The following is a 15,261-nucleotide window of genomic DNA, read 5'->3' as shown; positions in this document are numbered from 1 at the left end:
CGCAAATAGGAAGGGGTGTTCCCATTCCTATTTGCGAGTCACAGCACGATGTAGGATTGCTTTGTGACCGCGGTCACAAAGCAATCGCAGTTACCACCAGTGTCACCCATGGGGCCCCCTCCCTTTTGTGAATGGCCTTGAAAAACATTTTTGCAGAGCAGGCAGTGGTATAAAGCAAAATTTCCTGCCCCCACTAACTGTTTCCGTTTAGCTAGGAATGAACTGAACCAGTTAAGTACTTTTCCATACAATTATTCAGGGTATGAATTTGCCTCTGATGGCCTGAGTCGGATACGTAGGTGGTTCCTACATTTTTTGGTCCATGATAACAGCTAATTGTCCCTAAACATATCTCACCAACACTTTGCCAAGCCATGGAAGGTTACTGACTGTTCTGTAGTTGGAGAGGAGAGATCAATATGCATTTTTAGAAGGGGTAAGATCATGCAAATTTTTATCGTGTCAGGAAAGATATCTTCCTAGAGAGATTCATTATTTAAAAACAGAATTTGCGGAGGTATTGAAAGTTCTTTCCGATTTTTGATGACTGAATTAAGTTATCCTGCTGGAAGGTGGACCTCAATGTTCAATAATTTTGCATTATTGCTCTTCCCATACCAGGGGAAATTAATCTAGGTCTCGAGAGTGGAATGAGGTGGTATACTTTGTGAAAATACAATCCTTTGGGGTTATGAAATATCTGAGTCGTGTGAGTTTATTGAAGATACTTTTGATATTCACCACATTTTTACATTAAGTGGACTACAGCCAACATGTCTTCGGTTTAAAGTTCAGTTCCTCAAAAGCTTGGGTAGAGTTGCACAGTTGCATGGGTTGCATGTTCAGACTCTAACTCCTCGCTGAGCTGTGCTTTTATTCTGTTGAAGAGCTCTACATAGCATTGATGATGGGACATGGCGTTGCAACATGGTAGTCGTTTGGTGCTTTTTCACAAGATCTGTCCCTGCAGTTCTTCACCCTACGATGGCAGCTACTATTTATAATTCGTTTATTTACCTAGCTTCTTCTCCTCAATATGTTTTAAGTGTTTCAGTCGAACACCAGCTTGATTTCTCCCGTACTTTAATAACTACAAATTAAAGCCTGTTTGTGCATGTTTGGTTGAAGTTAGGTTATAAGTGGATACCATAGGGACCCCTAACAAAATATCTCCCTGGAATAAAGCAAATGAACCCACCTGTTTGGTTGGCGATGCTCCCATCAGGGCAGGGCACACAGGAGAAGCAGCAGCTTGGACGTCCAGTGATGGCCGACTTCCTGAATCCCAGAGTACAGCTCTCACTGCAGACGGATATAGGCACCTGGAAATGGAACAGCAGTCAAAGGTTCTCGGAATCACTACAATGTCCCATGTTTGCAGTGCTTGCTAATCAAGTTAGCTAATTTATGAATCTGGATAACCCCGTGATCTATTCTGCACATACCACCTGCACTAAATGAGAAAGACTAACCATAGTACCAGTCACAAGCAAGAAATATCGTTGAAAATGGTAAAGCCAAGGAAGCCAGATATTTTGTTCTTCCATTGTAACAGCAACTATAAGATATCTGTGAACAAAACTGCTGGAAGTGAATGACATTTTAACACATTAAATAGATGGTATTAACAGCACATAATGGTTATAAAAAGGAAAAAAATCAAGCTAACATGTGCCAATGCATACATATTTGTTGTCTTTGTCCTGAAAGGTGAGGATAGACACCCACACAATAGACAGCTCCAAATCACAGTAAAAACATCTGGAAATAATGATCATGCTAGTCCTACTTTGAAGCAGCTGAGTATGGGCACTACCATATTAGGCCGCTAGAGGGTGTTGCCTTTACAAATTTCATCACAAATGGCCCTGTTCGGTTTCTCGGCAAGTGAGAGTGCACAAACATCAACATTACATATTTATTTTATAGTGTTCTTCAAATCACTGCACCAAGCTATACATCGGCTGCAGGTGCTAGGTCAGAGTGTAGAGTCACAGATAGACCCATATCGACTAAATCTCAGGGAGTGGGTGATTTTACTGTAGATTGCATTTATGAAGATGGCGGATCTGAGGCTGTCAGTGAGGCAGGGACCATGTTATACAGCCAGAAGTCTAAAGTGTGATCAATTTATGTAGGGTATTGACACTCTGAATAAACCATGTCTTTTTCTGCTTCACCACAATTTCTTAATTTTTTCGGCTCCAGTGAAGTGCCAACTTTCAGTAGTCACCATTCTTGTGCTTTTCCTAAAACTATCTCCAGCTGGTGATCATATCAAGATCTGAACTAGTCAAAGGCCATTCTAGATGTTTTAACTTTGAAGATTTCTAGAGAATTTATGCTAGTACAATTCATAATGCCCCTGCAGGAAAGAGTGTTATACTGTGCCTGCATGTCATAACGTCAAAAATGCAGTCAGATAATTCCTTGGTTCAAACTAAGAAATGAACATTTATATGGCTAGCAACCGGGAAACAGGACTGCCTATACAGTGGGTCTTATGCTAAAATCTGTGTGTTATATAATAGAGCTTAGGTAGCAAAGACTCCATTCATGGTCAGGGCATACAAATTTCATATGTCATTGTGCTTCTCACTACATTTTTACATTTTGAATGGACTGCTGGACTGATTTTTGACCTGTATTCTATTTATGTAATTATTTGTTTGCTCTGGAGAGAAATGCACCAAATAATATTTGTCCATACATAATACAGTGAACATATATGGGCCCTCATTGTGAGTTTCACGATGGCAGTTGGGCTGCTGCAAACGGGGCAGTCCATTGCCCCATTATGATTGTAGCAGAGCCGCCATGGTCAAACCGGCAACACCGCAAGGCTGCAGCCAGCCTGCAGTCCCAGCGGTAGTAATCCACCAGGGCAGCGCAGCAAGAAGTGATGCCCTGGGGATTACGAGTCCCCATCCTCCAGCCTTTCCGTGGCAGTAAACACCGCCATGGAAAGGCTGGTGGAATGGGGGCACCGGGGGGCCCCTGCACTGCCCATGCGTTTGGCATGGGCAGTGCAGGGCCCCCATGCACAGCCCCATCGTGCATTTCAGTGCCCGAATTACAGGCAGTGAAATACTGTTGCACCAAACGCACCACAACATTGCCGCCGGCTCAATTATGAGCCGGCATCAATGTTGTGGTGACTGTTCCACTGAGCCAGCAGAACACTCCTAACATGGTGGGCAAAAGACCTCCAGGACTGGCGGTCTTTTGCCTGCAGTGGCATTGGCAGACCTAGAAAAGGACCGACAAAGTCGTAATGAGGCCCATAATGTTTTACATAAGTCAGTGAAGATGAATCTGGCATGGAATGGAGCTGAATTGTATGCATTAATATCTTTTTTACTATGCAAAATGGTGTCCAGGGCAAAGACTTCCATCTACCCCCCATAATTTAAGACTTTCGCCGTTTTGACTTTGGGCCTGTGAGATAATAATCTGTTGGTTTTTCCTATGAGTTTTTTCGAGACCTTATGAACTTGATTAGAGAGGGGCTTCCCCTACATGCGGGTAATAGGCAGTGGCGTAAGAAAGGCCCTGGAGCCCCTGCGGTGTGGGGGACCCTGAGCTCCAGGGGCCCCCATCAGCACAGTACTCTGACCTCTGAGCTCCTGCATGAGTCCCCCTCATGTTTTCACTATGCCACTAGTCAGCGGTCATAGGTGGATGGGAAGGTGGACATGTGCAAGGTAGCTTGGAGAATTTAAGAGGCGCTGACCTGCTTATCTTAACTGCTGGGCGGGACTCCTAATATATCAGAGAGGTAGATGGGAACATGCCATTGACAGCTTTTCAGGGTAGCAATAGAAAATCATAAATAAAAAAACCTTTGCCTTACGTCTTTCCGGTTTGTGGCCATACATAGAGGTGTTCCTTGGAAGATGATTGGGTTCTAGTGGTGAAGTTTACAGTTTTGTCTAGTGGCTAAAAAGCATAATGGTGAAAACCCATTACCAAACTATTGCAGTAGACCAATGTGCTGAGTACTAGTGAGTTCAACATTGTCTTCGCTGAGTGAAATGAGCAAAGTTGTCAGACCTTTCAGGATCTAGTAGCTTGCTGCAGTGGCTGTGGTGATCATGAAATGATCCATTCACATAGAAGGGCTGGAAAAACACCAAGGTTTTGTGAGGGATATCTGTTGATGGATATCATTAAGACAGTTGGATGTACTTGGCTCAAGGAGAGGTGAGAATTTCCAAACATAATATTGAGATAAATGACCTTATTTACGCTAACAGTTGGGATTGTTTATTTGTTACTGAAACATGGGTGAAGGAAGACTCAGGCCCGGGCTTGATGACTGTAGTTCCAGAAGGGCATGCCATTGTCAGGATGGACAGAGAGGAGCAGAGGGGGGGAGGGCTGAACATTGTTTTTTGTCAAGAGCTGGGCTGCACCTTGGAGGCTGAGGGCACCCAAGTCAGGGAGGGCTGTGATGTGGATACCTTAAGACTTCACAAGAGAGTGTGCAGCTTTTCTCCGGTTTATTGGTATATCGCCGGCCAATCCCTAATGCTCAGTTCCTGGATCACTGGGACCAAATATTAGGCCCTGACATTACAAATAACAATTTCATATGACTGGGGAATTTTTATAGGTATCTTGAATCAGATAAAGAAGTAAAAGGCCTTTCTTTTTTTGATGAATAATTTGGGGTTTTCACCAAATTGTGAAAACAGCCACTTAAACTGCAGGTCATATGTTAGACAGTATTTTCAGAAATTATGATGCAGTGCAGTTTGCCAATTTAGTTAGAGTGCAAATTGTCCAGAATGCTCTGGAGGGTTGGGGACAGTAAGACTGCTCCCACAGCAAGTTGCAATGAATGGCTTTAGCTACACTTGATAAAGTAGCTCCGATAGGGACATTAAGAAGGAAATGAGCAAAATCTCTACACAGTGGTTCACAGATTATTTTAAAATCCTTCAAAGACAGTGCCATAACCAAGAAGGGTGGTGGAGATTAGACCCCAGTTTGGAGAAACAAATCAAAACATAAAGATTTCCTAAAGAGGTATAAGATTACTGTAAGGAATCACAAACTGTCTTCTTCTCTCAGAAAATCAGGAAGGCCATAAATGTTCCATGCAAATTGTTTAAAACTGTAAAGGTGTTATCATCCCCTCCATCACAACTAGACCTGGAGAATTCACAGAAGTTCTGTGACAAAAAAGCAGCCTATTTTAAGGGCAAAATTCTAAACATCTTTTCTGAATTTCCGCATATAAAAAAAAGCCTAGGTGTGAGGATATTTTAGAAGATGGGTATTCGGAGCAACCTAACAGAAACACAACAGATACTTTTTCTCCTCTCACAGGTGAGAAGATTGTTTCTTTGCTAATGCAAATCAGATCAGGCTCGAATGAGGACCCCTGCCCACCTATAGTGTTTCAAATGGCCCCTAAGGTAGTAGTAGAGGCCCTGGAGATAATTTATGAACAGGTGTTGGCCACAGTGGAATATTCGCAGAGGTGAAAGGAAGCCATTATTTGCCCACTAAAAAAGAAGCCTAGTGTAGATGCTAATGACGTGAAGAATATCCCACACATCTCTTTACTACATCCCCAGCTAAAATATTAGAAAAACTTCTGAACAAAGAATTAGCCCTTTTTTCTAGGTAAAAATGAATGCTTACACTCATCCCAGCATGGCTGTAGGAACAATTATATCACGGAGTCCATAAGTGATATGGAATGCACACTGAAGAACACATTTTGATCTGTGATGCCTTTCACACTCTTTGAGCAGAGATAAAGCTGCAGAACATTGAATATTGAAGTGCATTATGGAACTTGTATTTTTTGACCATTGAACCAAGTGGATGATTGACAAACACCTGTGAGTAATTACCTGTGGTCAAGGCATTAGCCGAAACGCATAAGTACTGAGGACTCACAATATCTGCTGCTTAGATGTGTGAATAAAACGCTTGACTTTACTTTGGTCTGGTGCCTCGGCGTTTGTTTATATTGAAATGGGATGCTTCGCTCTTAGCTGCGGCCGTCCTGCAGGGTCTGTGGTCCTGTACGAAGCAATTTTTGGAAAATTGATTGTTTAGTGAGGGGGCCGACCCGTTCTCCTTCGGATGCATAACGGCATTTATCCAGGATTTAGTGTGACGAAGGAGAGAAGGGGATGGGACAGATGTATTGCACCTCTTTACTAGCTTTCCACGGATTTTCAGCATGCACTGTTCTTTTTGGCAGCAGCAGTTGTATGGAGTAACACAAGTGATATGGAATGCACATTGAAGAACACATTTTGATCTGTGACGCCTTTTACACTATTTGAGCAGGGATAAAGTACTACAAAACATTGAATATTGAAGTGCATTATGGAACTTGTATTTTTTTGACCATTGAACCAAGTGGATGATTGACAAACAGCTGTGAGTAATTACCTGTGGTTTTGGCATTAGCCGAAACACATAAGGACTGAGGACTCACAATATCTGCTTCTTAGATGTGTGAACAAAACGATTGACTTCACTTTGGTCTGGTGCCTCGGCCTTGTGTTTATATTGAAATGGGATTTTGCACTCTATATCTATATATAATTTGCATAGAGCAGAGTCCAAACTGAGGTGACATTGTTTGCAATATAACAATAGGTTGGGATGCAGCCGAGTGATTATCTGTGGCTGAGATTAATTCAAGCATTCCATCATCACTTTTTTGTATAATTATGTGTGTCTCCCTAAGTGGGATGAGTATGCCCAGAAGTGATTTACTGGAACCAAGCTGTGCCCGGCTGATGAGCCCATAACTCAGGGAAAACTGGTCCTAGGATGCTTGTGTTCCAGGTCAGGGAGTACCTGGCTTTTCAGTTGGGGCTGGACTGTTCTGATTAGAGCAGGGTCAAGACTGATCTGCAAATAGCTGTGTCCACACTGAGGTGACGTGACATGGTGTGCACAATAATTATGGATTGGGATGCAGTTTTAAGTAATTACCAGTGGCTGTGATTAATTCAAGCATTCCATCCATCTCTATTTTTTTATACTCTTATATGTGAGGTCTTAACCAGTGCATGGCAATGCAAATTATGCTAGCTATAAATGGTGAATTTCTGTGTTTTTTTTTGGTCCGAATGTTGAAAACCTTTTTATCACACCCCACTATAATATTACTTCAACCGTTGTTTTTTTCAGTCAATATATATATGTGTGTGTGTCTCTGTGTGTGTGTGCATATAAATATATATATATATTCCCAGTCAACAAGAGAATCATCTTCAACCTCCTTACCCATGCTCACAAAGCACTGCACAACACCGGACCAGAATACCTCAACAAACGACTCTCCTTCTACACCCCGACCCGACATCTCCGCTGACCTCGCCCTCGCAACCGTTCCACGCGTGTGCAGAATTACAACCGGCAGTAGATCATTTTCACACCTCGCCGCCCAAACATGAGGCACTCCTCCCACCCACCTGCGCCAGACCAAAGACCTCCTTACCTTCAGGAAACTTCTCAAGACCTGACTGTTCGAGTAGTAGCAGCATCCCCCCACCTTCTTCCCCTCCCCTCTTCAGCGCCTTGAGACCCTCATGGGTGAGTAGTGCACTTTACAAATCCCAGATTGATTGATTGAGAGAGATATATATATATATATATATATATATATATATATATATATATATGTTTGTGTATATATATATATATATATATATATATATGTATGTATATGTATATATATATATATATATTTTCACTGAAGGAACCAAACGTTACAGTGCCATAGGAAATAGAATTTAAAAAACAGAAATTCACTGAAAAAAACAAAGGCTACAAGGACATTATAGATAGGATTTAGAATTTTAAAAAACTTAGAAATTCACTGAAAAAAACAAGCGTCACAGGGATGGTAGATTCAGAATTTACTCATACCAAACCACTGAAATTCACCTGGTATAGAGATATCTAAAGTAACTATAACTAGTGCCCTAAGGTAACTATAGCTCGTGCCCCCACCATAACTTTACTGCTGATGTTATAGTGATTTTATCAATGATGTCGTCAAAGATGTCATGAAGGCTGTAGTTTGTGGGGTATTTAGCAGTGCATGGCAAGAGTGAAAGTTATAATTACCGTAGGGCCCCACCAGTGCTAAGGGGTCAAGGTGTCTATACCCTGGCCCCTTGTCTGTCTCTTTGTGTTTTTTACTGAGACTCGGCTGAAGCCGAGTCCAAAACCAAGTCTAAAGATGGCTGCAACACTTCCTTGTTTGAAGAGTTGGCAGCCAATCAGAGTTGTGCATTTCCCTGCAGAAGCTCCTCTTTTTTCATGAATACTTCACGGCCAGGGATATACAAAGTTGGATTTCCCTACATTTCTCAAAAATTACTGAATGGGTTTACACCAAATAAGTGAAAGCAGAATCTTCCTACCGAAAGCTAGCTTTCTGCCAAATTTGGTGTTATTCCTTCCAGCGGTTCGGGCTACAGACGTGTCTAAGGAATCCTATAGAAATTAACAGGGGAAACGCAACCTTTTGTGAGCCCCCTTTTTCTTAATCCCCGCTTAACGGATCACCCTGAAACATTCCATGTGCAACAAGAATCACCGCTACACTTTTTTTGGAACATTTTGTGAAGATATACATATTGCATTTCATGGTTCTACATTCTATTGTGACCCTTTGGGTGGATGAGTTGTTGTCTGTATATTAGTTGCAAAAGGTGTTTGGCATGATCAAAAGTTTCCATAGGGGGCATGCACAGGCCACCTGTTACAGACCTCTGCTACTTTTGTTGCATTAAAAAATGTTGAGCTGAACCAAAGTTTACTTTTTATGACTTCCTCCAAATTGGATAAAGCCCCACCACCCAGAAATTCAAGCCAATACTACATCAAGTCTACAAAAAAAAGCAGAATTGGCAATAGGGATTATACCTAATAATTCCTGAAAATATTCATCAAGACAAATCAAAAGTATTTCCAAGATAATCCCTTCTCTTGAAACAATCTTTAAACAAATAGTTTTCCAGATATATTGGTTTCCAATGAAAATGCCCAAGTTTTATCTTTTAGACACCTCATTCTACTGAAGATGCAACACTGGAAGTGCTAGTCTCTCTCTGTGTTAAGGGGCCAGATGTTTTTTGAATATATTTAAGCTTATTTCACTATTTTTTTTAAAGAAGACAATAGATAGCAGGAACAATATTAATATCAAAATTTAGTCCTAGGTTTTGTAAAAAAGTTGAAAGATTTTTCACCCTTTCAAAGATTTGTTTTCCACGAAGGACAAACAGGAAATATTCATGGGGATTTAGGTTAATTTTTGGATGCATTTAGAACGTGCATGACTGTCCTAACTGAAATGTTTTATTTTTTCACTTTCAGGTTTGTGCCAATTTCTCTCATTTTGTGCTTTGCAAAGTATGTTATTTTTACTTCTTCAAGGCATGTACACTAGCATGTGCATTTTTGAACTATTAATAAATTATCGTATGGTGACTAATTTACCAACATTATTGATGTATGTCTGTCACAATATTGTTAGTAAAAAATCTCATTTAAGTGTTTGGACACAATTTAGAGTTCTAATGGTGGAATTTCCACCTACCACTGAGGTTTATTGTAGTTGTCTGTTCCACCACTCGTAGAATGTCTGCCATGTTGTGAGAGCAGCAACTGCTTGGGGATACCTGTTGAAGTAATTCCACCAGTGCCTTTATTACATGGTTGCCACCATAGAAAGTGGAATATATATTGCTCATACCCACATTTCTGGTCTTCCTAACATGGCCAATAGCGTTTCCACTCATGTTAGGTAGACCATACAAATCTTTCCATAATATTTGCTCACTCTTTTTATGTCTTTCTATCAGTGAAACGTGGCAGGTGACACAATGAGACACACTGTTTAAATACAATAGATTCAGGTCCGAATTACGAGTCTGGCGGTCCTGGGACTACCAGACTTGGGGTGACGGTCGTACTGTCGCCAAAGTGTCAGTCAGACCAACACATTATGACCGTGGCGGCTCGGTCATGGTCAGACTGCCAGCACCGCCACTTTTCATCCGCCTGATGGCCTGGCGGTGCTGGTGATCCCTATCCACCAGGACAGCGCTGCATGCAATGCTGCCATGGGGATTACGTCCCCTTTCTCCATCGGTGTTTACATGGCGTTTTCACTGCCATTAAAAGGCTGGCAGAGACGGGGAGCCTTTGGCACCAGGGGGGCATGAGCAGTGGCTGTTGCGCAAATAAGTGTCTGCTTTGTAGACAGTGAGTTGTGCGCACCGGGCTGGTGCAACAGAAGCACAACAGCATTGCTGCCGGCCATATTACGAGCCGGCATCAATGTTGTTGTGTGTATTCCACTCGCCCAATGTGTTTCCTCCCGCTGACCCAGCGGTACACTCATAATAGGGCTGGTGGGAAGGAGACCCCACTGGCAGTCTCCTGAGCGCGGGAGTTTGGCGGCAGCCTTTTCCGTCCGCCAGACTTGTAATAAGGACCTCAGTATTATGAGTAAACTGGTATTTTGACACTGTAAAAATATATACATTTGATATTATAGTGCTTGACACATTTAAGAAAACCACCAAATGGTCATTGTCATCACTGTTAATTAAACATCAGGTTAAATATCAGTTAATATTATGGTAAGACGTGATGTCCCAAAAGACATTCTTTCATAATAGTATCACACTACCATGATTTAAGTACTAGTCTTGGATGGAATTACTTAAGATATCTCTCACCTGGGTATATTTTCCACCCCAAAAGATGGCACTCTCATTAATGACCAATTTCTGGCCCTGAGGAGCACTGGCATTGTAGATCCCAACTTTCACATATTTAGTTGTGTCATTGGATGTTATGTGCCAATATACTAAATCCAGTAATGGCGGAGAGTCTCCAGATGTATCAAAAAAGAACTCACTCCCATCAGAACTCGTAATGTGAACATTTTTCACATAGTGCAGCATCTGCCCAAAAAACATAAATTATGACTTCAAAGGGGGAAGCAAGAAAGTTAAGAATATATTTATTAGTTTATATTTGTTATTGGTTAATTCATATCAGCTCCATTAAAATACAAATGGGGATGAGTGAAATTCTCATTTTTATGTCATATTTTTAATTTATTTAGACTGTTTTGATAATTCTTAAGGAACACAATTCTCAATAAACCAGAGTACCAACCTGCCAAGGTTGAAAATTCTTAGGATCTGCACATGATCTGTTACTGAAAGGGCCTTCTTGAGGTTTACATTGAAGAAGATTGTCCAGTCCCTGAGCCAAAGCATTGATGGCATTGTGTGCAGAATAGGGAAATCTGAAATCATCCACCTCATACACAGAAGCATCAAGAAGCTCTGGCTTTTCTCTCCCAGTGCATAGTTTTGTGCTAAAGGTTTGGTTTTCCGTTTTCACTTCATTAAATGCTTCCATCCATTTGCAGTTGAAGACCTGCTCCCAGAATGATTTCATGAAAATGTCCTCAGTGTCCTTCAATGGCTGGATGTTGTATAGGAAATCCTTGAATCCAGGCATCTCGCCACTGAACACTGCCAGCCCAAATGTACCATTTAAAGTTTCCCACAAGTCCCGTCTAGAAAACACTGTTGATGGAATCCAGGTTGTAACTCCAATCCAAATTTTCAAAGATTTGCCTAGCATAGATATCTCCTTCAGGAGTGCAGTGATGTGAACTCCATAGGTGTAACATACAATCACTTTAGCAGTGGATCTCTGCATAATGCCAACAACATTGGCTAATGAGGCCCTGCTGATTTGTGTCGGAAGAGTCTCAAAGAATTCAACACATATCTCATTTTGTTCTGCTGCTTTCTTGAGCGTCTGGCTGCCTTGGAGACCCAGATCATTGTTGGCAGTCACAATTCCTATCCAGGTCCAACCAAAGTGGAGCAGTATCTGCACTAAAGCATCAGCCTGGAAAGAGGCACTTGTTACTGTTCGCAGGAAAGATGGGAATTGAATTTTGTCACTTAGGACTGGAAGTGATGCAACATAACTTATCTGTTGAGAATAATAGGCATTTTAAAGACATAGTTTTAAAAACATTAAGCTAATTTAGATACAGTTAGATACATTATTTACCCTTGAGGAAAACGAGTGTAAATATACATTGTTTACACTTGAAGAAACAAGATGTTTGTGTAAGAGTGTTCGGCATGTGTTTGATGTACACTAAGAATGCATAACCTATCTATGCTCAGATTTTTTGATGGCTTCTAAACACGGCCCCTTTAAGAGGAGTCTACTGGCCAGGCTGTGCAAATAACAATCTACATACAAAGAGAAGTGCAAACTTGAGCAGGCTTCCTAGTTTACAAATGAAGATCAGAAAATGTGCTTATGTCGTACTTGCTAGTAAAGATAGGAACTAATGTAGATTCTTGTAAGTTCTTTACTCCAAACAAGGAATTTCTCTTCTGTTGAAGAATCCTGCTTTTTTAAGTGCTTAGAAAATATATCCCATTTCTATCTTCACATGAAAAATGTATTATCTCTCCAAGGAATAACAAAAGGGGACATTGCGTAGAGGGACTGAGTTAGGAAAATTGAAAGAAAGAATGATCATTACTTCCCTTATCACTTTTTCCTTGATCAGCATTTACTGAGTGGTTTTTGTGCAAAGACGTCTTTAAATCAAATATGCTCACCTCTTAGTGGCCCTCAATTCTGAGGATGCTCTGGTCTCTAGTCCTCTTACAGAGGTCAGGGTGACAGATTTAGAAATTCCCAACTACATTTTGGTGACCTCTAAGCCTTCAAAGCAACTGCTGATGAATTGTTTTCTCCAAAAGCTCAAGAGTTTGTTGAGAGGACACCAAGGGCCATATTTATACTTTTTGATGCTAATGCATTCCAACACGCCAGCCGGGCACCTTATTTATGGAATGGCGTTAGCCGGCGCTGCGGCCTGGTTTGCATCAAAATAATTGGCGGTAACCGGGCAGCAGAGGTGAAGGGAAGACTGGGGGTTGTGCGCCAAGGAATGGTGCAACTAAGATTTGAGTAAAAAATATTGGCTCTCACCTGACTAGCACAATTTTTTGACGCACACTCCCAATGGAAATGACTCCTGTCTTAGCAAAGACAGGAGTCATGCCCCCTGCCCAATGGCCATGCCCAGGGGACTTCTGGACATGGGCATTGGGCACAGTGTCATGTAGGCCCCCCTATGTCATTTAAAAAAAAACATATATATACTTACCTGCACTTACCTGCACTTACCACGGATGGGTCCCCCCATCCATGGGTGTCCTCCAGGGGTGGGCTAGGGTGGCAGGGGGTGTCCCTGGGTGCAGGGAAGGGCACCTGTGGACTGCTTCCATGGTCTCCCACTATGGAAATGAGCCCACAGGTCCCTTAACGCCTGCCCTGACCTAGGCATTAAAAAACAGTGCAAATCCGGTTGGGCGCCTTGTTTTAAGGCCCGCTTCCTCCTGTGCCAAATTTTGACACCGGAGGATAAATAAGGCACACATGCATTTTTTCACGGAAACGCCTACCTTGCATGTCATTAGCGCAAGGTAGGTTTTCACATACAAAAAAATTACTCAAACTCCACAACTTTGGCGCTGGACAGTTCTAGCGCCAAAGTATAAATATAGAGTTAAGTTTGTGCCAAATTTGGGTAAAAACAAATTACGCAAATCCGGCACAAACAGAGTATAAATATGAGCCTAAGTTAGTTGCACCTACTGAACAAACTTTACTGCTTTTCAAGAATGAACTTCCAAAGCAGAAGTCTGCTAAGGAGAAACAATAAATCAATGGTCCTGATGTTCAAAGAATTTATTCCCTGTGTGTTCATTGTTTGGGTCTGCTATACCCCAGTTTGGCAGTCCTAGATTCAACATTCATTATTTCAGTCCTAGGCAGGGAAATCTAGTGAGAAATGTTCCGCCCTAATTAGGGTATGGAAACTATCACTGTGCCCCAGCAACCCTGTGGAAGATGGGCTGACAGTTCAGATTTTTTCAATAGCAGAGCTAGCTGTGGCCCCCATGCTGGAAAGCTTGTGTTTAGCCCACCTCTAAATGAGCCATTTGAAGCGCAAGTTTGATACGTAGGGTGAAATGCCAATGTATGATGTTTCACCCACTCCAACAAACTCTAAACCCCAAAGTCATAACCATGTACCAGTAGATGTGTAGAGTATATTGTGACTGAAAATGTCAATGCTGCATGTTATATTTCATGTTATATTTCATGTTCTCTAAAGTATCAAGCTGGCAATGTTACTAAAGTTACTTAATGGCACAAGTTATAGTTTGTCAGATAAGTATAACTATAGATATAACTACAGCTGCTGAATTTCTATGGTTTTGTGTGGGTAAAATGTGAACCTAACTATAATGTCCCTTTAGTGTTTTCAGTGAATCTGCTTTTTTAATGTAAAGTAATATAGAATTAGCGTACGCTAATACAACAACTGCCACGTACTCACAAACCAAATCCGCACTGTGCATGGTTGACGACGGTGCACAGCAGGGGATGGCTGTAGGGCCTGGTGTTTGGCCAGGCCCTGCAACCAAAACCCGGCACGTACTCAACCCCATGCTGTGCACCCCTGTTGGCCATATGAGTCAGGGGTTTGGTTTGTGAGTTGGTGTTTTCTTTTTTTCCATTGTGCTCCGAATCCACGGATCAACTACAAAGTTACACTGGGAGGTTGCACTGAGCCCTGCAGCGGGTGGATTGTTTTTGGTTAATTCCATGCCCATGAGGGCTCCCTCAGGGACCCCTCCTTGTTTCCCATGGATAACTGCGAATATCAAGGATGTTTTACACTGACGGATTCTGAATGACAGCAGGTAGGGTAGACAACTAGAGTGAATATTAAAAAAATCAGTTAATAAATTTGCTAGTTGGATGGGTAATCTCACAGGAAGCAAGTTGCACCAAGGGTTTTTTGTAAATATATGTGAAAAAGATGAGCTTTTACTAACATTCTGAAATCATGACGGTCGGCTATGTTCACAACTGTATGAGGAGTGATTTTGATAAGTTGGTAGCTTCTCTGGTGAAGGATCACTTCAAGGCTTGTGAAGTACTGATTTTATGGTCTCAAGTTGTATGAGTCTTTGCGCCTCGGGACTTATTAATATAAGGTGGTGAGCAGCTTACTCCCATATGGAGGCTTTTGCAAGGTGCATGAATTTTGAGCAAAGCACTTACTTTGAAATTAAGGGCCTTATTTATACTTTTTGGTGCAAAACTGCACTAAGGCAGTTTTGCCCCAAAAAGTTT

The sequence above is a fragment of the Pleurodeles waltl genome, chromosome 10 (assembly GCF_031143425.1).
Source record: "Pleurodeles waltl isolate 20211129_DDA chromosome 10, aPleWal1.hap1.20221129, whole genome shotgun sequence".
Lineage (NCBI taxonomy): Eukaryota > Metazoa > Chordata > Amphibia > Caudata > Salamandridae > Pleurodeles > Pleurodeles waltl.
The sequence above is the reverse complement of the archived record's forward strand: the minus strand, read 5'-3'. Positions refer to the sequence as shown.